Raw genomic sequence first — 23077 nt, forward strand, 5'->3', positions numbered from 1 at the left:
TCTGCATGCGGAAAATGGGTGTACGTGGCTAAACCATACTGAAGCTTGGACTAGATGAGTTTCACTGCTTCTGGCGTGTACCAAAGTGAGCTCCCTTTGGTACCAGTACCGCTCTGGCATACATGCTTCTACACCGTTTGATTATTCACACCTGTGTTCAGGGTCCTGGGAAAGCTTGCTCAGCTCATGCTATGGCCTTTTTATTGCAGTGACACTGCTTTTGATCTCCAAACTACCTTTGATAATTGTACACTTGCAATACATAATGGAAACATCTTGTATAGGTGACCTTACAGCAGGTATGCGTGTTAATGGCCAGCATACTGTTACTTTGAAGGAACACTGTACGCTGCCATTAGTACTATTGCAATCTTAAGGACTCTTGTGGAGGAGGGTACTACTCATTCTAAGAAAAGGTATCTGATCTGGCCCTAAACGGGTAACTGTTCAAAAAGCAAGAGAGCTCTTCTATTTAATCAAACACTTTTTTAGAGAAGAGGAGGAATTGAAGGAGCAGAAGAGAAGAAGGGGAGCGAGAATATGCCTAAGAACATGTTCTAGTGGTTTCAGTCCTTGGTTTAAGTCAATGTCTCCCATGTCCTTGAAAATACCATTGGCATCCAGTCACTCAATTTCAAGTACACATCTTTGAGCTGCCTATACAATTCACTCATGTCTTTTTCTGGTTACAAAGGGGACAAAGAAAGAGAAGGAGAGAGAAACTATATTTCAAAAGATTAGTGTACATGTTTTAATCACTCACACTTCCCATTGTCCAAGATTACACTTTTATTAAATGAGCGTTTCACTTTCAAGTACATGAGAGTATTTGAAATATTTCAAGGGTACTTCTTCTAGCTTCTAACAACTAGACATTGCTGCCACCACTGGACTATTATTTAGAAGGAACATGAACTGGAGATATTCTGACCTCAGAAGACACGTTGTTTCACTGACAGGCATGCAGCCAGGTGTACATTAAGTAACGGAACGCTTATTTTTCATTATTACCATAATTAATTGAGGAAATGAATTAAGGAAAACTCAAGAAATGTTAAACCAAATTTTCCAGTCATCCTCTTAGCTGCAGTAGAGCTAATAGAAGTACATTAGGCTTAAGCCAGTGAGAAATATTCTCTCTTTTTATTGTTTTGAGACTATTATTATTAAAGGATTGTCATAATTTTTAACTTCTTGCTTGTAAACAAAGTAGACGACAAATTCCTTAACCCGCATGTTTTGTCATTTAACAAGACATTAAAACCAAGTTAGCCACAGTGTGTGGTGGGTGCACACGTTTGCTTAAACCAAAGCAGACCTTAACAAGACTCAACCCATTTGTAAACTGCTGCTCAGGTGAATTTTTGAGTCATCTGGCACCAAAAGGCCCTTCTATCTCAAACATAATGGCTCCAATATACCACAGGAAAATGGCACATTTTAAAAGATGGTACAGCACAGCAGGTCATCACTATTTTCCAAAAGTATTTCTAAGTATTTTCTTACATATTCCATAGAGAAATGTCCTATCTTTATTATTACTATTACATCTATTACAAAAATACTGCCAAAAAAAAGGCTACCTCACTTCTAAGTCAAGTAATTCAAATCAAATCTGTGGCCAGGCTCTCACTTTGGGGTCAAATTCTGTGTGCAGGTGGTTCTCATTGAGTTCAATATGATCCCAAAGAATGCAGCAGAGGACTGAATCTGGCCTCTACCAGCTAGCCTAAATATATGATGCGGTTCTGTCTTTACACTGTATTGGAAAGAGATGCTGTACCTCTTTAGTTTATGAGTCTGCTTATTATCAGTCTTGGGGAAAAAGAAGATGGTTAAATTTAGATTTCCACAGAATGTTTTGATTTAAGTAAAAGAATTCAGTGACCACCAGTTTGGAACATCCTTCTAGTGTCATAAGTAAGCAGTAAGCAGATTCAAAAAAGCTGTGCACGTACGCTTAATTGATTGAAGCAGAGAACAAAGAGAATGTCAGTCTTCCAGGTTTAGATGAAGATCAGGTGGTTTCAAGCTCAAAAGAAACAGGGGCTCTCTTTTTGTTTTAAGCAAAATTCTGGGAACCTCCATGGTCCCGGACATTCTGCATTGCTCTAAAACGCAGGAGGAAAAAACCTCTACAAAGACACTTGTTACACCATTTTTCTCACTCATTCATTCTGTCAACATGCAAAATTTCCCACATTTCCCATCTTTGAACAAATTCTCTCAAAAAACAAGTTCTTATGTAGCATTAGGTAAATGTTAACTAGAGCAATGCAGTGACATTGGGCCATGGTACTTGTACAGGGCTTGACATTGCAGTGCTTCAACAGGAAAATCTGTCCATAACCTCAAAAGTAATTTCTAATTATTTAAGTCCCACAGGAAATAAATAAATAAATAAACGAATAAATGCATATGGGAAAACAGTGCACTAAAAAAGTAAGAATGATTGGCAGTGCCATCAGCAAATTGTAGCTCTGAGAGGATTAGCACTAGCAGCCAGAAATTCCTCTCTTATTCCTGTCCGAACACTTGGCAGCTTATGCTGCTGCCTGGCTGAATCTCTCCCTTCACACTTCTGCCCTGCAGGGTTAGAAAATTCCAGCTTGCTCACACCTCTCACTTCAGGGGCTTATGCAGATGGAAAATTAATATTCCGCCGTGTTTGGCCCTCTGATCACTCTCTTTGGCTAATATGGAATTAATCTGCCAAGCTTGCCTCAGAAAATGCACTGAACAAGGAGCCCAGGCACTAAGGAGAATACAGTGCTCTGCTATAATGTAGCCAGGAATGCTGTACCATAGGGTGATCAAGTGAATTATTTTCAATAAATAATTTATTTTCTGGGGAAAAAAAAAGCAATTTCAACTGGTAGAGGTTCTTCAATGTGAATCAGATTTGGCAAATTTGGGTTGGCACAAAAAATGAGGAAACCATTCAAAAATTACAGATTGGCTCATCTACGTCTTTCTGAAACAAACTGATAAAGAGGGGCTACATTTATGAAGGAGAGTTGGAACAATTCACAAATCAGAGGAGGAATATGTGTTACTGGTTAGGATAACATTATCCAATATAGGAAGCCAGCGTTCAAAACTTCCCTTTGCCTCATGCAGTGTGTGAGCTTAAAATGTGTCCTTTGATGTTCCAGAGCACATAACCAGCCTAGCAAACAAGTGAGCTTTTCTGTGGAAAGCTGTTCTGCTTTGCATGACAAATGGTAGCCACCAGGGCTGGAGTCAAAGAATGACCTTTCTCTCCCAACTATCCGCACTATAAACCTCTAGTCTTTTTCTTCACCCAATCCACATTTATTTCAAGTGCACCATTTTCAGTAGGACAGAAAAATAAGGCCTCTCTCAAGGACCCTATTATTTAGTCATTAGGATTCAGTTCCCTAGTGGAAAGTCCTAACCCAGATCCCAGATCTGATGAGCTAGATGCAAAGTCATTTCAACGCATGTATACCTCCTTCACCACCGGCCAATACATTTATCGCTAGAATTTGGATCTGAAGGGGAGTAAACTATTCTCCCTCTGATCTGTGGGATTTTTTTTTCCACTTTGACTGAATGGTAGCCCAGCTTCCACAGGAGCGATGGAGATTTCCTCCATTCAGGCATCGCTCATGCAATTGCACTCAGTTGCATTGAGCTCTGGGTTGTTGCACAAAAGGTGGGCACCTCCACGGGCTATGCTTCTGAGTGGAGTAGGATGTGGCCACTCTGCACTGTGTGGCTTTCAAAACCAAAGCATCGTAGGACTGTCTCCCAAAAAGGTTGTTCTCCAACTGCTTTGCTATTTTTCTTTCTTCTTTTCCTTTAATGAAGGAAATCAAAATAGTTGTCTCATTATCCTATCAAGTTAGAAACTGAGAATAGTGAAATGCATCCTAATGAAAGTGACCAGCTTTGAAAGGTGTTTTTGTCTTGGGACTACACTATTATACCTCATAAGGAGCTAAATAATTTAATCTCTGGAGAATAAAGTTTATAATAAAGTAGGCTATATATAGCAGAGTTCTATATTTGAATGAGAAACACTGTCTCTGTTCTGTGACAGGGATTATCTTTGGCTGATACTATCTGGTTTGTGTAAAATCTGAGATCACAGTGTGCATATTTTAGACTATCAAATTCCCTCTTTTGTTAGTATTAATGTCATTATCAGGTTCCTCATGCATTTGACATAGGTGCGTTTAAAAAAAGAAAGTTGCATCTAAGTGTTCCTGTGTGTGGAAAAAGTAGAGAAAGAATTATTTCTTCCCCTCGTATATTTATTATATCACGATTCCTCTTTCTGTCTTCTGTCTGCTTTAACTGCCAAACTGTCTGATATTTCATGTATTTTCCATTCTTCACTTTAAAAAAAAAAAACTCAGCTATTCAAAGTTACATTGTCCACTCCTCAGTCTTGATACAACTAGCTGAAATGCTACATAGAATATTTTTAGATCATGGTCAGTTCAGCAGTTCCAGTTTTTGAGATGTTGCTATAAACGTAGGCTCTCTAAATCCACGTTTAGTTACTGAGAGCAGCATTTTACATAGACGAACAGAAATCTTTAGGAATTTTATTATATTTCACTGTAAGTTCAGATGAAATCTGGTATAAAATCTGGAAATGTAACCCTTTGTAAAGGAGTTTTTCTGATCTGAGGTTGAAGCATGCAAGCAGAAAATGCAGGCTGTAATGCACATTGAGAGCACCTGCTCCCTACAGCTAAGGGGGCTCCATTGCGATAACACCTTAGAGCCCATGACACACGGCAGAACTCTAAGACATTTCTTTACACAGGGGAAAATGAGGCGCAGACACTTATAAGGACTGAGTGCTTGATACTTGAATAGCTTCGAGGATTTTGAGCAAAGAGAAGATTCAGGTAATGGTTGTACGGAGATTTTAGAAACAGCTTCACGAGCAGCTCCCACTGAAATCAAAAGAATCTGAATGCTTGAAATCAGTTCTACTCATAAATCTCCCAAGAGCTAAGCCTAACCCTTCACCAAACACACTCTCTCCTCCTCAGTGGTAAGTCACTGATAAGACGGGGGCCCATCTTATTAGTGTCACCTGTGGGTGGGATGTACCCAGCACAGGGATGTGCTGAGCCTCCTGCCTGGCTTCTGAAGCTGCCTGGGGAAGCGTTGTCATGCGGGACTCCTGGGGCTGGTTGTGGCAGCTCTTCGCTGCCAGCCCAGGGACTGTGCAGACCCACAGAGGTGCCAATGGTACAGACATAGCTGCTAACAACCGACCCTTTCCTCAACAGAGAATGGGTGACTTAACCCATCAAAACGTTTAACTGCATTTTGCAGGTGCCTCTCTTTCTTCAAAGAATATATAGAGAGCCTACAGGGAAACTATGCTCCCAGTTGAAGGCATTTTCTTATTGCTGTCCCCACCACCAAAAATTATATATATCTTTTTAAAGCAAGATACGTGCACAGATTTGGGTTGCAGCACAGTTAAATGAATGTTTAAACAAGAACAGAGGAGATGGTAACTTCTGGCAGAGGTGATACTGAAGTATCGGGCCTGTGCTAACCATCCAGCATATGTCAGCTGCTGCAATCTTTGAATCTCATTTTCAGTGACAATATTACAGAGCACTATAAATATATATAGATTTGTATAATACAGAGCTTTATAGAAAGACCATGTGCACTGCCATCAGGTGCCCAAAATTAATCCACACCTTAGTTCACAAGCGTTTTTCTCAATCTGAGACTGCATGTTACGAGGGAAAATACAGAAGAAAAAACTGAGGAGATTAATTTCCACTTATTACTAGGGATAGTCAGGATTCTTACAAACCTTACACTAAAATTCAATGTGCTAAGTTTGGTTTTGGTAGTCTTCCAGTGACCCTTTCTTGAATGGAAATAAAATTTCAACAAGAAATCAAAACTGTTAGTAAAAGGGCTAAAAATATGCTGCATTTTCTCTAGGCTACAGCATAACCTGATGTGGGTTTTTTAGCATATTAATATCAGGGATTCTAAAATTTGGTTTGTAAAAGGCAATCCTGGTGCTTCTATTCTAAGTGGAAAAGTGATAAATATTTATGTATTATCAGACATTTCCACTTATAGATTGAAGAGGAACTTTATAGTCTATTTGATGGTCTTCCTGAGAATGTGTGCTGACAGAATCTCATCTCTGTATCTGCACCAGAAAAAAACTGCTGATCTGTCCATTAGAATGAAGACTTGGCATCTAGTCTGGGAAGTCTAGTAGACTAGCAAAATATTTAAGTCCCAGAAATAACTAGCCTATGATCTGAATCTTCTTTTTTCCCTTGTTGGCCTTCTTTGGTTAAATACTGCCTTAAGAAAACCCCAAGATCCTCAGCTGGCTGTTGCCAACTTGATACCAGGAGAGATCAGCTCTCACTGCCCTCAGTAGTACATATAAAACCTATTCAGATTTTTAATCATGCTACATACGTACAGATATACAGGTAAATTGTTCAGTGAGGAGTGGGATGAACTAGCTTTGTTTGCCCCTGTGCTCCCACTCCATACATCCCTCCACGGTCCCCTGAGATGCCTCCCATGTCCCCTGGCTCTTTGGTCAGGAAAGCAGCAGTGTGTGCAAACTGGTCACCTGCAATCCCTTCAAATGCTACAGAGCTGAATTATAATGGCTTTTCCCTCAGTAGCAGCCCTTATTTGGGTCTCTCGTGCCTCTGCAGCCATCAGTTTTCACAAAACGTGTAGGAAGTTAGGGTTTCTGGGACCTCCTGCTTGTTAGTTTTGGTTGTCACATAGCAACTAGTTCCAAAGTTATTACGGAGGAGGAATGAGCAAGACATAGGGACATACTCTTCACCATGTGATGGCCTAAGCCTCATTCCTCTCAGAAACCAAGCTAAACTCATGCACATATGTGTATACATTTAAGTCAGGGAAAATATTAAGGGAGTTACCTCAATTTAAATATACAGATTATAAAAACTGCTGAAGAACAGTTCAAACACAAAGGCAGGGGATTTTATGTGACACTTTTTTAGCCGTCCCACTCTTTAAACAAGGCAGTCGCATCATTTCTCATTTCAGTTATGTCGAAGTGTAGCACGTGCAAAGCATGGATTCAGGCAGTTCAAGATCCTAATCCAAGCTAACAGTAGCCTTGCGCAAGGAGGCTATTGTTTCCCACTAATGCATACTTTCCAGTTTTACTGTCTGTCTTTAAAGTGTGGCTGCACCAGACACAAACCAACCTGTGAAGTCTGAAATGTGTTTTGGAACACTATCAAATGATGTGAAACAATAAACCCATGAAACCCATTAAAAAATGCCATTTAAAAAATCACTTCCATGTACCTTGTCATCCAAGGAGTTAAAGGTAGTAATGAATCCTAAGAAGGATTTTGCTCTTTGACAACTCTGGAAAAATGACCTTAGATTTTTATAAAAATCATGAAACAGTATGATGAACATTTTTTTTATATGTTCTTGGACCAGTTCTCACCTTGCTGAAACAAAAAATCCTTTAAAAGCAAACAGAAGTGTTTGTATGGGTACAGCAGAAAAGCTTCGGTCCACGGCCTTTCTTTCAGTGGAAGGCTGATGCACTAGTAATAGCTGCATTCACAAATTTGTAAGAGAACTTCATTGGGATTTTAATAAAAGATACTCTAAAGTATGGAAGAAAGGCTCAAAGCTGCAGAATACTTGCTAGTCAGCAAGCCTCGGTTCCCATCTCTGCTGCTCAAGTGTCTCAGTGTTATGTAACAGGAGAAGGGAATGTTCCTCTCTTTTGGCAAAGGACACCGAACCCAGCAATTTGTCTTGATGGGACTGAGCAGAGCACATGAAACCAAGTGAGTTATTACTGCCTGCGGTTTCAGGAACTGGTTTAAAGATAGCCTCCAAATTATCAAAATTTACATAAAGAAAGACATCTGACTATGGCCATGAAATACTTCTACCAAGTTTGGAAAGCAAAACTCAAGCAATGAATGGTCTATGTCATAAATTAATTTTTTGGCTGCATGAACAGGCCAGCAAAAAAAGAACATTGAATAAGCAAAGGTTTTAATATTCTGACAATTATAAACAGTCCTTTGTTTTTCTTTTTCTCTTACATGCACATGGGTGTGGGCTGGGGAAGCCATATATTCATAGAACATCTGGTGTTCAGCTTGTTGTTATAATCAATCAGTCTTTTTATATTTCCAACACTGCGGAAAAAAAAGGACTCGGACCACTTAATTAAAGGACCAAAGCCTCCTCCTTCTGGATACAAAGGCAGCGGGATCTGGCTCACAGTCTATTATTTACAAGATTTGCCTTACAGGAGAGAACTCCTCATGGTTGGAAAGAGCTGTTTCTTGGTTTTTAATATCTTATGGTAAAAGCTGTCGAACTGATGGTGGATAGTCTCCAGAGCAATTGTTTCCTCACAGGACAGAGAATGGCATTGCTGACTCACTCTTTTTACACATTTACAGTCATTACTCCTGATTGAGAGGGACAATACATAGTGGGAAAGTGATACTTTAGCTTTTAGTCCCTACACTTATAAACGTAGAAATAACACAAGCATACATAGTAATATAAACATAAACATATGTAGTAGCGTATTAAGCATACATAGTAGTAACACTTCCACAGAACTGCAACACTTCCTAGCTCCCATCATTCACAATAAGGCATTACAGCTTCCCTAGATGATTTATAACCTGCTAGCACTAAGTCTGAAATCTCATTCAGCAGCTAAAGTCACCCCATTTGGTGGTGGCGGTATATTTTTTGTACCTCTGAGAAAGAAGGGCCACATTTGCAAAAGCACTTTTCATCCTACCATTCCTGCAGAGGACAATTAAGTTATTGGCTGCAGGATCTTTGAAAATCTGTCTCCATTTCTGAAAATTTAGCTATCGGCACTGATTTTTATCTGCACTCTTACCTGTAGTTCTATTGTCATTCATACCGAGAGGGGACACACAACTGCTTAACACCTACATCCTTTCTGTCCTTTCATCTTCAGATCTTTGGAGTCTAAGAAATAAATAAATACTAAGAATACAATTAGTTATCAGCCATGGCTCCTTCAATAGAGTAGATGCGTCATGTGTATGTGCGTGTTTATGCTTCCTCATTAATCTAACTACATGCTAACCATTAATATGCGCTCTCAATTTGTCTGCTTGAGACACTGTTATTAAAGCCATAGTTTCTGTCTGCCCAGAGCTACATGCAACCACTACAGAGGTGGTGGGAAAGATAGCAAAACCAGAGATGTGACCTCTCAAAAACCATTGAACAGCAGCACTGAGAAATAATACAGAGAAGAGTACACAATAGCAGAAGCAAAGATCACATACTATGTGCATACTGCAGTGCACTGATGCAAAACAACTGAGGCTAGGATGCAGCTCCGGATTCAAACACTTAAAAGTGCAGTTCTGCTGCCTAACACATCTGTGCCACTTGAGATAGCCTGGGATATCCAGATCACCCACATGGGGCTGATAGATAGACATACGACCCACCTACAGGTGACCTGAACCTCTCTGAGGCACCAGAAGGAACCTGGTGGGAGACACTTGGGTATCTCATGTGACACCAGATACCCACGCTTAGGTAACTGAATCCTGCCCTAGCTCTCCAATTCTCCACTGACACAAGGAGAAGCTTAGCTCTCTAGTTTACGTGCAGACACTTTTATCTAGATACCCAAAGTTAGATGTCTGAATCTGAAGGTGAACCCCAGCCAGCCAGCATGATTTCAGCTCTCTGGACTTCACTGACCAATTTTGGTGACTTGGAGCTTGTCTCTGTCAGTGACTAAGAGAACTGCAAAGCAGAGTCAGTCAAGATATGAATTATAGATGCACAAGGTGATTTGCAAACATTTTTGTATTTGTGTAAATAGGATGTAGCACACATTTTCACAGGTTAAATAAAACTTTGAAATGCCAAAATGTCTCGGAGTTCTTTCATCTCTCTTTGAAAGTTTTTTTTCCCCCCCAAGGTTTGTCTCTCATAAACATATTAAAACACCACAAGCAAAGGAATAAGATAACCCACTGATGAAATGACTAGCCACATAAGCGTCCTCACTCTGCAGGAAACCTCGTCATGACTTTGCCTTGCCTACACATTAATGAAAAAATCTTGTGTTTTGTAAATAAGCTCTGCAAAGTCTGGTGGAAAAGTGCTTTCTTCCTTGTTTCATCAATAAAGTTACTATGTGACTTTTAAAAAATTCCACTGCACTAGGAAAACTTCTGTTTCCTTTTATGTCCAGATTTAGCAAGTTTTTCAAAGCCCTTCTTATTAAGAAAAGTTGTGGCTGGAAACATGGATAAGTAGCTACAACGATTCCAGAAGCTATAAATATTCAGGTTATGATATTCAAGAAATTATCCTCTCTGAGGTGGGCTTTATTGTCTCCTAGGGCCCACCTGCAGCTAGGTAAGGGCCTCCCAAAGTGAAGTGGATGGCCCTAAATGATCATAGGTGGTTTTTAAAAAATAAACACAAAATTAGTTTCACACCTACTTAGACAGTTTAGAATTTTAATGTGCAAAGTCTGCCAGGGCTTTGCAGTGAAATAAGGCCATGCATTCAAGCTCCCTAAAGCCAATCAGAAAGCCAGGCTGAGTACTACCCATTTCGCAATTAGGAACCACTGCTCAGTTCTAGAGCATATTATTAATGAACAAACTGTTACTTTGATCACGTTTTAACATTTATAAGCTCACAAAAACTAACTATGTTTAAAAAGGAACTGTTCTAGCCTCAAAATACCGAGAAGAGTTGGGATCTGTTTCATGTCACTGTCTGCAGGCACTCATACGTAGCAGGCTTTTCCAAATTTTTCTGAACATGCCCCCCCCCCCCGCCCCTTTCTGCTGAGAGGCTCCCTCTAGGCGTATTTTGATACATTTACAGTTTTGTTTGTGACTTCTGGATGTCTGGTAGCCCTGGCACAGGTCAAAAGCTTTATATCTGGGGTCGCCAGCCATCTGATAGCTTGGTCCCGTCTCCTCCGAGGTGCCCTGCCTGGCCACCCACCTTCCCCTCACACCTCCAGGGAGCGGCCGCAGACAGGCAGCCGGAGCACTGCCCCTTGAGCCGCACGTGCAGCCCGTCCAGCGTGTCCCGCATTTGTCTTGGATTTCGTCCACATCTGCCAGACAGCTCTTACGCACATTACCGATTTGGAAAAGCTCTAGGTATGACTGAGCTTTACTTAAACCAGTTGCTGGCTTTAGCGGAGGGATGGATAAAGGTATGTTTCATTGTTTTATATCAACATTTCTTTATGTCGTTTGACTCTGGACAGTGCCTGTTCTTACTGGAGCTCCGGTATTCTGTGGGATTTAACTCTGCCACCTCTATTCCGCCTCTGAAGTTGTGTGACAAGGCAGCCTCCGACTGTGCAGTTTTCCTATACTGCCTGTAGATCCTAAATAGGGATCAGCCTCCACTGTGCCTGGCACTGTTTGGATTTGTATGAAAGAACATTTATTCATCCTGAAAAAGCCTTGCCTATTAACACTGCATTGTTTCAGTTTGTTTTCTCCATTTGCTGACAGTGACTCGTAAGTCACAAAAGATAGGAGTTTATGATAGCAGGATAGTTCTGTCGCTGTTTTTTATGAGTGCATTTTGTATTAATGGGCTTCAGTCCCATGAAGTTCCTGCCCAGCACCACATGCAAACAATACCACATTATGAATGCCCTCATGATGAGATTCATTAAAGGACTACGGAGCCCAAAGTGCACCTACAGTTAAATCCAGACCCTCTGTTAGGCTTAACCTAGTTAGTTGGTGCAGGACAGGTGTCTCAGCAGAACTCCACCACAGCCAGCACATTGTTCATACAGGGAAATAATTTAGGAAATAATAGTTATTCTTACACTGTCAGATATCTTGGCACCTCCTCATACACTCCCGATTATCTAATGTTGCTAATCTAATTCATAAGCACTAATTAGCTCTCCGGCTTTCTTTCGAAACGAAGCAACTGGTTCTCTGTGGCACCGGACTTGCAAGCCGTCCCGGGGGGACACAACTCGGGGATCACTCCCACCAGCCAGCGTGGCTGCCCACGGCTGCTGCCCTGGCACCTCTGCCACTGCAGCCCCGGCTACAGCAACAAAGCTATTTTGCATCAGCTGGAACAAATGCATTTTGCTGCGTAGACACAGCCACCGAGGACAAACGTTTCCCTGAAACGTTTCCTCTCTTTGTCCCTTATCTGATCCCAGCTATTTGGAGTCCATGAGTCAGAATTATTTCCAGGTTTTTCTTTGCTAAATTGATGATGATGATGACGATAGCACCACTTATATAATAGCCTCTATCCAGGTCTAGGGTGGCTAATTTAAGCACCCAGATCTAGGGCACATGTGCCTACACCTGACGTGAACCATGTTAAGTGAGCAATACAGTCCTGATAAATGATGCAACGTTTCCTTCGACTCTTACTGAAGAGGCATATGTGCCTATGAAGAGCTCCAGACGACAAACCAAGCACCATAAGCATATATTTCTCTATACAGACTGAACAAAGAGCCAATGTAAATGCTGTGTGACTCCATCCCAGCTGAAACCCAGGTCACCTCCCCTTCTTCTAAGAGGACACACATTCAGAAAGATGGGTATTTTTGCACAGCAATGTAATTGTTAAAACAAGTACAACATCAAGATTCTACCCATGATAAGACACTTGTGAAACCATCACCTATCTCATCATAATGACCCACCTACAAAAAGCAGGTTTAAATGGCACAGATTAAAGCGTTAGCTGTCCTTTTTAGGTTGCTTACACTAGCAATCACACCATTATAATTCCTGTAGGGGGTAAAACAGCATTAGCACTGGAAAGGAAATGTAAAATTACTTCAGAAGCTATGATTTTAATTACAGTCAATGGAATGGGGAAGAGGACAGAATAGGAAATATAAATACAAAAGGAGTATAAATAGCATTCCCTCTTAGGACAGCACTATTTGTCTTACTCTGGCTATAAAGTTGCTTTATTTTCTTAACTTCCTGCTTTGGAAAGCAGCCACTAAATTAAAAGAAAATGTGGTTTTGTAATGCAAGGATGATTATTTTTAATTTATAAAACTGGGGAATCCAAAGCAATGATTAATTTAAAAAGCAGGTTGGAGAAAGATTTAGCTGATTCCAAATTCTTTTAAAAAAAAAGAAAAAAGAAGAAAAAAAAAGAAGAAAAAAAAGAAGGCATCCTTTCCAAATAAAAAGAATTCAAATTAATGGTGAATATTAGGAACAGTTCCCCTTTCACATACATTCATTTTTGGCCTGGTTTTGCCATTCTCACATTCATGAGCAGAGTTGTCACTGGGGTAAATAATACTGAAACTAATGTCTACTCATTATGTAAAGTGCTACTCATTTTCAGTAAGGGTATCATAACTCCCTAAATAGCTATATAGAAAAAGAAGAAAAGAAAACACAGATTTTGAAATCAATTCCTTAAAGAAAATGTATAAACCTGTGATTAATGAATAAGTATATGATACAGTTGCCTAAACATACGGCCCTGTTGTGACTGTAGGCACCGCAGGATAGCCCAGTAGGTGCCTGGCTTCCATGCCACAAGCAAATCCCCCATAGGCCCTGTGCTGTGTTTCCCAGCGCTGAGTGGACATGTTTGGTACCTCAGGGCATCTCAAATGGCTCCAAATGCCTTTGTTTGGGAAATCGGACCTCTCCCATAGAGTCATCATTCCACATCCTTATTTTTAAAAACACTTCCTAACTTCTTCCTTGAAACCCAGTACTTTATTTGTATCTTGGGCCCACTCAACACGCAGTAATCTAATGTTGCTACAGCACAGGCAATAGCTGTGTCTCTGCTGCTAAGTCAAAACTCATTTGGCACCGGTTGGCTTAGGGCCTCCTGAGAAGATTTGTCTTGGAGACAGCTAGTTGGAGTGGTCCAAAACAGAGCCAAAGAGCTATCTGTAGACCAGGGTGGATGATCACAGGTCTTGCACGCAAAGCCACTCCCTAACCTCTTCCCTTTAGCAGTGTATGCGCACACACACAGACATGCACCCCTATATGCATGCATGCACGCACACACATGCATGCACATACCCAAGACCAAACGCTCCAAAACTTGCACGAAACTTCATGAAGACCTGCTGTGGTACTGGGCTGTGGTATCTCCATAACGAGATGCTGGACTGCCGTGATAGTGAAATTCTAGAAGCTGTTTGATTCACGGAGCACTAAAATCAGATTGTCATGTAGGAAAGGCTGTTTCCTTTCTGAAACAACAGAGAAACATGTTTTAGAGTAGACATCCCGTGGCCTCCAGGAAAGAGAAAGAAGGAAATAATATCTTGTCTCGTCTACCTCAGTAGCCAGTAGAGAGGGACAAACCTGCTGAAGGGATGTCTAGCCCAGCCATCCATCCATAGTTTAGGACGTACTGAAGATGTATCTGAAGGTGCCTGTCTCTCTCCACTGGCCGTAGAGGGACCCTGACCGGTAACTGTAGACTAGAAACCTGACTTTTGGATGAATAAAATAGGTGAGAGAGTTCCCACACGTGGCTGTAAATTTGAATATTGACAAAATTGCCTGCGATGTTTAGATCAGATGAGATAGAAAAGAACAAATCTTCCTATAGAGCTGAGCCTCTGAAGCTGCATTGGGTGCAGATGCCCAGGTGCTGGCAGTGGGGGCTGCAGGGGCCTCTGTGAGGAGAGGCCGGGGCTGCCCCGTGCCGGACACAGCCGGCTCCAAGGGACCCCCCAGGGCACGGCTGAGCCCCTCAGCCAAGACAGTGGTGTCTTGGGGAAAATGTGTTTAAGAAAGGGCAAAAAATCCACAGAACACAGAGTGGAGAAGGGAACAAAAAGAGTGAGAAACAACAGAGGGAACACCAAGGTCAGAGGAGGGGAGGAGGTGCTCCAGGCGCCAGAGCAGAGATTCCCCTGCAGCCAGCCCCTGGAGGAGACCATGGTGGAGCAGGTATTTCCCTGCACCACACCAGAGCAGGCTCCTGAAAGGAACTGCAGCCCTTGGGAAGGACCCATGCTGGAGGAAGGGAAAAGTGTGAGGAGGAAGGAGTGGCAGAGAGGAACTGTTACAGACTGAGCCCAACCTATTCTCCATCCCCCTGCACCACTCCTGGGGGAGGAGGTAGAGGAGCTGGGAATGAAGGAATGAAGTTGAATCTGGGAAGAAGGGGAGGAGAGAGAAGGTGTATTAGTTTTAATCTGTGTTTCTCACCATCCTACTCTGTTTTAACTGGCAATAAATTAAATTAATTTTCTCTGTGTAGAGTCTGTTTTGCCCGTAACAGTAATTGGTGAGTGATCTCCCTGTCCTTATCTCAGACCATGCGCTTTTCCATCCTATTTTCTCCCCCTTGTCCTGTTGAGGAGGGGGAGTGAGAGAGCAGCTGGGTGGGTGTCTGGCAGCCAGCCAAGGTCAGCCCACCACAGGAGGTTAAGGTGTTCATACCTGTCATAAAACATAACTAATTCAGAGTCCTTCAAATTCCTGCTGATCTAGCAGCAGAAAACAAAGGTAAAAGCCATTGCAAGAATATAAATGGAATCAGCATGTGCTGTGCTGATTATAAAGTGATGGGATACAGTGCCAGGAGGTGGAGCAATCAAGAGTTGCACCAGTCTGGGCCAAAACACTGACCCAAACCATTAAGTACTTCTTGTTTAACACTGAAAATTTTCTGTAGTTTTAGGAAGAGAACATCATAACCTACTTTCCTCAATATGCTGGAGCTCATCCTCATTTTCATTAGGCTCATTCACGATTGCAAGATAAATAGAAGTGCCATAAATAGAACTGTATTGGCATAAACATAATTTCTGTACTTGGCACTTGACTTAGGTAAACAACCATGCACTTCCAGCAAGCCTTACGGTTGGAGCCTCATCGTTTCACACTGTCAATGCAGTCTTCTACAGTTAGGCAATTTAAATCTGAGTCAGGCTGAACTGACCTTTGGGGTTGTCTGATTTCCTCCATTGGTTACCAAAACAGCTTCGTACAGCACCGCTCCTCACTTGTGCATCCCTGGCGCACAGGGTGAGGACGCAGGTCAGGATTTCAGCTGCAGCGTGCCTTTGGGGATGTGCAGACCTGGGGCCTCAGAGGCCAGGCAGGTCCCCAGCACACTGCACTGCAGTAGATCAGGCTGGCTTTCAAGCTGTTGACATGGACAGTGGTGGCCCACAACACACCAGCTGACAGCAGGATTTTGTCTCTGGGAGAGGCAGGTGCTCCTGCCCACTTTTTCCAGCTCCCACTGAATTCCCAGGGCAGCAGGAGCCAAGACTTGTACCTTGCACAGAAGTAAAAGAGCGGTTGCAAGCCAGCAATTCCTCGCTGCCAGGAATGGAGGGAGATGGATGTCATCTTCACAGCCTGTCAGTAGCCATGACATTGGGTTCTCCAGAGTTTCCAGCCATTTCTCTCAGTGATGTTAGTCTGAAGCTGTGGATGTTAACATAGAAGTCATTTACAAGGCGGCACCTCCAAAGTCAGCTTTCAAATGTTACGGGTTGTTGAAATTACAGAATGCACAAAGATTAATGAGTGTAATCCCACACAACTTTCTCCTAGAAAACAGAAAAACCACAAGCAGTCTTTAAAGAATAATGAAGATGTAATACAGCTTCTAAGAGTTTGGTTGTTTGTCGTAACTGGAACTCCTACGCCTTAGCCGAATCCACGTGGACATGCCTGAGACTGCCATTAAATTCAGTGTGTGGGGGGGAGTCTGTTGAAGGTATAGGAGTGTCCTGTCCATATAGAATCAGCTGCAGGGCTGGGGACATGATCAAGACCTGACATTTATTTGCAAAGGAAATAACTTTCTTGCATTGAAAAAAACACACGCAAAGTTTAAGCAGTGCATTTGTGATTTTTACCTTGTTGTGTAACTCCAGTTTGTGAGTTAACTTCTTCCACAGAGTTTGCAGACTCCTTCAATGGCAGTGCTGTTCCCAGTGAAGCATGCAGCGAGTAGTTAATCATTAATTCTTCATGGTTCATATTTGCTGTCTGCTTTACTGCATATAGCTTGATATAGTTCCTTCCAATAGACTTAATGCTGTCATTAGGAGTCACATGCTGGATCTTTATCTGAACTATTATCACAGTCCAGACATAGCATTACAGCCTGCCTTTGTAAGCCAAAGTTATGGAGTTCAGAAAGGCTTAAAACTTAATAAATACTATGGTTTTTATGGTAATGGAACAGCTGCAGTAGCAGACTGACACACACACCCCCCCCCGACTTAGCCTGCCTAGTTGCTGTAAACAGGTGCACCTAGAGGCTAAAGCTCTTATTTTTTTTATCCATGACACTAATTTCATTGTCAAAGCCTAGCTTGACAATTGTGTGTGTGTTAGGATAATGTAAAGGAATCCAGACACATGTGGTGAACAAAATTCCTGGCTCTTGCAAAGGGGGTGAATTTTTAAATTGAAATTGCAGTTATTCATTGTACAGATAAAACAGCTGGTCACTTGCAAAAAAAAAAATCTTTTGTTATTACTGGAAATCATAAGCTATATGATATGGGGAGACTGCCCTCAGAATAATAAAAATCACCACAAAATGCTGTGAATTATGATATGTAGCGTTCATTCTAGGTACATTCTAGGACACTCTAAACCTTTATTTTAAAATGTCAGACATAGTCTGGGATCAGATTCATATGTGTTTTGGAAGAACTAGTTTCTCACTGTGTTAAAGTGCACAAGTGGGAAGGCTGAGGCATTTGAAAACTTCAGCTCAAGTGCCTTAGATCGGATCACTAGCCCTGTGGCTAACCTACTCAACCACACTAGAAACACTTTCCTCCCCCTCGCTGTACATTAGTCTGCTTATTTCTTGGACGATAATCTCTAAGATCAGGATCAACAGTAAATAACTGCATTTGGCATTCTCATTTGTTGACACCTTCCATGGGGGATGCAGTGAATTTAACTTACATTGGAGGAGTCATCTCTCAAGCAAGTGTTTTCTTCCTTCCAGCCACTTTTGGAGACTCTGCTTAACAGGATGTGACGTCCCCCAAAAGGCCAAGTGAAATCCAAATAGGTTACTGTGGAACCACCAAAAAACCCTTTGCATCAGTACAACACCTTCTATAGGCTAATAAACTCAGCTGAGAAGCAAACGATATGAGCCTGGGTGGACTCCCGTGTTAATACAGCTGTAATGCTTCCCATAACCCAGCAAGATTGCCCAGGGCGGCTTCCAGTATCTCTGCATTGCACTGAACTGTGCCATACACACATACACTCACCCCATGGCTTTTAAATGGGCAGGTTTCCCTTGTTTCAGGTAATAAAGGGCTTTTCCTCATCCATGTGGAAAATCCCGTAGGCTATAAATAGAGATGAAGCCAATAAAGATGTAGAGAAATGTTCTGTAGAAATTAATTTAGAATTAGATCCTTTCTGAAAATATGTAAGCCACCCAATAAAATTCAACACAGGATTACATCTCTGCTTTAGAAATTGATGAGTTGATTGAAAGGTGAATATCCTCTTTAAATTCCATAAGGTTTTCCGCTGATGACTGGAAATTGTGTAGAAAATAGAGTCGTGTCTTTTCAGGATTCATATTCTCCCAGCCAGACACTGAACCCAGAGTTTCCAAAGACAGTTTTTGTCACCCCTCTTTTATAGAGTAATTTTTTGCTTTAAAATTAGCAGCTGTGACCTGAGCATTTATGGAGAGGTCACAATCAGGCTTCCTCTGCTTGATATCTGGAAAAGTCATCTTTACTTGCCTGCAAGAAATTAAGCTTTCCAGACAATTTCCCTATAGCAAGACAAGCTATGGACTTGTAATGTCTCAAAATTGATTTAGAGATATTTCTAAGAGAATGCTCCTAGTAATCTTCAACCAGAGTAGTTTTGCATAAAGCCCACTGTAGCGTGGCCAAATGGGTTTGAACTTCCTTGTGTTTAAGTCAAAAAAGTTCCACACATTTTTCAGAAACTAGTCTATCAAAGAGTGGACTGCTGTCAGATTTGATAAAAGTTCATTACCACATGTGCTCAGTATATGATCCAAAAGAGGAAGCATAGCATCCGATGAAGTCGATGACAAGATGCCAGCAGCGGATATCTGGAATATGTGTTCCTCAAAAAGAAAAGATATTTTGCCATTGGGCAGTAGTTCACAGAAATCAGCTGCAATTGTCTCCTTTCACTTGGTGCTCTGCAATTCAGATATTTGAATTGTTCTGAGAGCCTTCTCCACACCCCTTGAAATTACTGAAGAAAATCATAGTGATTAATCTCTTCTTCTGCCAGTTTGCCAATGAATGAAGAACATAATTTCCCTTTAACACTTCTTCAGTGTGCACTGCAGATTTACGAATGCAGTACACACTGTAATTTGGGTTTATTTCAGACACATTTTTAAAACATATATGCTTATTTATCAATCGTTAACTGTTTTAGCCTTCCCCATAACCCCTATCTCACAAGCCAAGATTACAATTTTTGTGGTTTCTTCCAAGACTGGCAAGGGCCAGCAGTTTTCAATGTTTCTCTGATGTCTTCAGTAGATGGCTCGGTCCCTTGCTCTCTCCCTTTTAGGGACTAACATTTTGATTAACATCACACAGGTGTGCTCTGGAAACACTTTGCCCTCCTGTGACTTTCTTTCATCAATGTTATAAAAGATTTGTCTGGTACATTCCATTCCTGGTCCTGACAAAATAATCCACATTAATACATTAATATGTATACATTATATGTAAATTTTGTTTATGCATAATTACTACCTATATATAATAGGAACAGAAGTCCCAAACATTCAAGTGACAAGGAAAGCGAGGGGCCCAACTGTGGTTTTTATAGATGCCAAGAGCCAGCTTTAGCTGTTTGCAGAGAGCAGGGTCCACACACGCCTGAAGTGGCTAGAATATATCTATTTATAGTGCTTACCATTCTCTGTTTGGTTTTGTTGTTTGGTTTTGGTTTTTTTTTTTTGTAGAGGGCCTGAATTTTACCACATTCAACTCCTTCTTTTACTTTACCAATGTTTTTCTCTTCAGTATTCTCGTCTCAATTTTGTGTTTCAGTAAGCATCAATCGTTGGTTTTCTCTGTTATTTCCAGTACTTCACTTATTTTGTTCCACTTTTCCCTGCTTCTTTTACAACCCTTCTCCAGATCTTTTTACATACAAGCCTGTTATGTATACAGACAGCTATGACAATATAGCACTAACCAGAATATAACATGTAAGTAAGTCTGTTTCCCACAAATAACTGTATTTCTCTTGGCTTTTCTGTGGCATGACAAATCTAGTTCTACTGGTGCCACCTAAAGTGAAGGGTTACTATATTAGCTTTCACTGAAGCCAATATAAACCAGAACTAAATTAGAAGTGTTAGCCACACTAATGAAATTGGCAACACTCACCGACAGTAGCAATGGGAAAGGCAAGTGCAATATATGATGATGCACGTGTCCCAGCTCCTTTACAGATCAAGATGTGACTCACAAAGTCTGGAGTCACTGAACTGGCAGCAATATAACCTGGTCAAGGGAAAAACAAACTCCTCACCCAAGGAGAGATTACATTGCACATTAAGATTTAGTTTTGAAGCAAGCTTTTACAAATTGTTTTATTATTTTTCCTCAGTTCCTGTGGGAAGACTGTCTGGCTGCAAGATAAAGAAAAGAACAATAAGAAAATTTAAAGTAATTAACCAGAACTACCAGAAAAGTTCCTGTCAATCTCCAGACTCTGGGTTTTCATCCCTATTTAAGAAGTCAAGCAGACTCTGCTCAGAGGTTCAGCTACCAGCTCTAAATGATTACCCCAGAAACAGGGAGCATTTGAAATAAACGGAACAGCTGTCTGTATCGCTTCAGCTATAAAAGAGACTGTATTTCAATAAAGAAACACAAATAATGAAGTATTTTCTCGGGCTATGGTAGGAGGCAATTGGGAGCTTTTCCCTTTCAGCCTTCTGGTTCCCCCTGGAGCTTAGAGACCACCTGTTCCAAGGAGCTTCTGGGGCTGAATGGCTGGAAGGTGGATTTCCTTCTGAAACAAAACCAAAAGGCAGGGAGGATGCCAGCACTCCAGAGAAAGGGGAGGCTCGCTATTATTGTTGTATCAATTGTTCGAGGTTTTTTGCTTCAAATAGAAGGGTGATTCCAGCCAAATATTATGTGCTTGCTTACGGTTGTGATTTTTTTGGTGATTTGTCCTCATGCTTGTGTTTTTCATATCTATTTTAAAAAAGGTCAGTGGAATAGTTTTTCTTCTAACAGACAAGGAGTAAGGAAACCTGAAAAGGGATTTTCCCCTGACTCTCATTTACACTGAGCTGTTTTGAGTCATCTGACTCATGTGACAATGCCTAGGCCAGTGCAAACACCTGTTTTCTGAGGCACAAAATATTACCGTAGAGCAGTTAGTTTTGCAGCCTGACACAGATACGCATTTTGTCATTATTTTAAATTAAATGAAACCTTCACGTTTATAAGGAGAAACGTTTGGGTTATTTCTGGGCTGGGAGGAAGGATTAGAGAAGAAACCTTTCTATCTCCTTTCTTCGCTTCCAGCTTTCTGTTGACTGCTGGGACAGAGCCAGCACGATACAGCATAGCCTCTGCTGTAAATATAACAACTGACAAACCACGACCCCCCCTCTGCTCCCATCCTCACCAAGTCAGGTGTAACCTAGGGTACAAGTGACATCCAGAGATGCACCTCCGGGAGACAGAGTGACTCCAAGGAGATTCGTGACTATGTGGCTTATGCAGTTCATTATGAATTTCCAAGGGAGGAATTCCACTTTCTGGATGAGGAAGAAGAGATGGCTATATTGTTTTAACAAAAATAACTTTTGGGTTCCCATTAAAAAAAAAAAAATCTCTTTCAAAACAAGCAAGACTGTTTCATTAAAAAATAAAACTCATTTTTAAAGCATATTAAAAGCGTTAACACGGTGCCTGCTGCCAGAAGAGCCCCACTGCAGCGCTGTTGAAGGAAGGAGGACAGCATCGTTATTTATGAGCGTCTGCACTCTCTCAGCCTTTCATGAAACCCTAATTTTATCTGGCAGCTCTTAAGAATCTCTGAGAAACTGGGTCCTTTGTTACCACTGCATCCATCTAACTACTGCACCTAAAAAGACATGGACACTTTTTCATAAATAAAGAAAAGAAGTCCAAACTTTCTGACATTAATGTCACACTACTGTTTTATGCCCTAAACCTTCAAGCACCTCTCTCTGGGCAAGCACCAACAAGCACCACTTTTTGCTCAACTTCTAACTCTAGCTTTTTACAATAATTTTGCTAAGAACAGGATCAGGCCTCAGTCATCTGTTTTCATTGGGGGAAAACCAAGACAAAACAAAACAAACAAAACCCCTTTATTACTCTTTGACAGGAGTAGAGTCAAGCCCGAGGGGGTTATTTTTCTCCCATTAACTTTTTCTAACCTCATCCCTCCCTCATTTTCTTTCTCAGATTTACTCCCAAACAGTTCATGCATATGTGTGCATGTGCCTGTGTGTCTGTCTGTGTGTATGTGTGTGTGTACGTGCACATTTATCTGTGTAATGAAAAGGAATCTATCTGTTCAGATAATTTGCTGTTGTTTGCAACATGATATAAGTAGTCCTTTTGACTTCAGCGTGAATAAACAGCCTGATCCTGTAAAATAGGCCTTTTCTCTCCCAAGAGCTTGTTCCAAGATTGCAGAATCCAGGCTAGCGAAGAACATCTGCAACAGTTAGTGGAAACCCTAAGAATTCTTGTGAATAAATAGATTGGAAACTAAGTTGGAAATTTCTCAGTGAGATATAAATTTGAAAAAATGAAACCCAGTTGAAGTACCCAGTTTCCCTGGGAGAATACAAGTCTAGCCAACTCTAGTCTAAATACATGTGGTAGTGATCACTGTATGCTGTTTCCAGTTTACCATCAAAAACAATCATAGAAAAATTATTGTCATTCAAATTTAGCTTCTAATAAAGAAATGTTACACTTTTTATGATAAGTTTGATTGCAGACCTCCTTTATAATAAAGATGTCAGAAAAAGATGA

The 23077-nt window shown here is 41.1% G+C and overlaps 1 long non-coding RNA gene across 1 annotated transcript in view; it reads right to left on the reverse strand.

The window, feature by feature from the left end:
- The window catches only part of LOC142404967 (uncharacterized), a 96944-nt gene extending 79913 nt beyond the window's left edge, over positions 1-17031 (reverse strand). The window contains exons 1-2 of the long non-coding RNA XR_012774013.1: positions 16910-17031; positions 16321-16472 (exon numbers count right to left, since the gene is read on the reverse strand). This is a non-coding gene — a long non-coding RNA (uncharacterized LOC142404967). The remainder of the gene's footprint in view (positions 1-16320; positions 16473-16909) is intronic.
- Between the last annotated feature and the right edge of the window lie 6046 nt (positions 17032-23077).

This window comes from Mycteria americana, chromosome 1 (assembly GCF_035582795.1).
Source record: "Mycteria americana isolate JAX WOST 10 ecotype Jacksonville Zoo and Gardens chromosome 1, USCA_MyAme_1.0, whole genome shotgun sequence".
NCBI classification, from domain to species: domain Eukaryota; kingdom Metazoa; phylum Chordata; class Aves; order Ciconiiformes; family Ciconiidae; genus Mycteria; species Mycteria americana.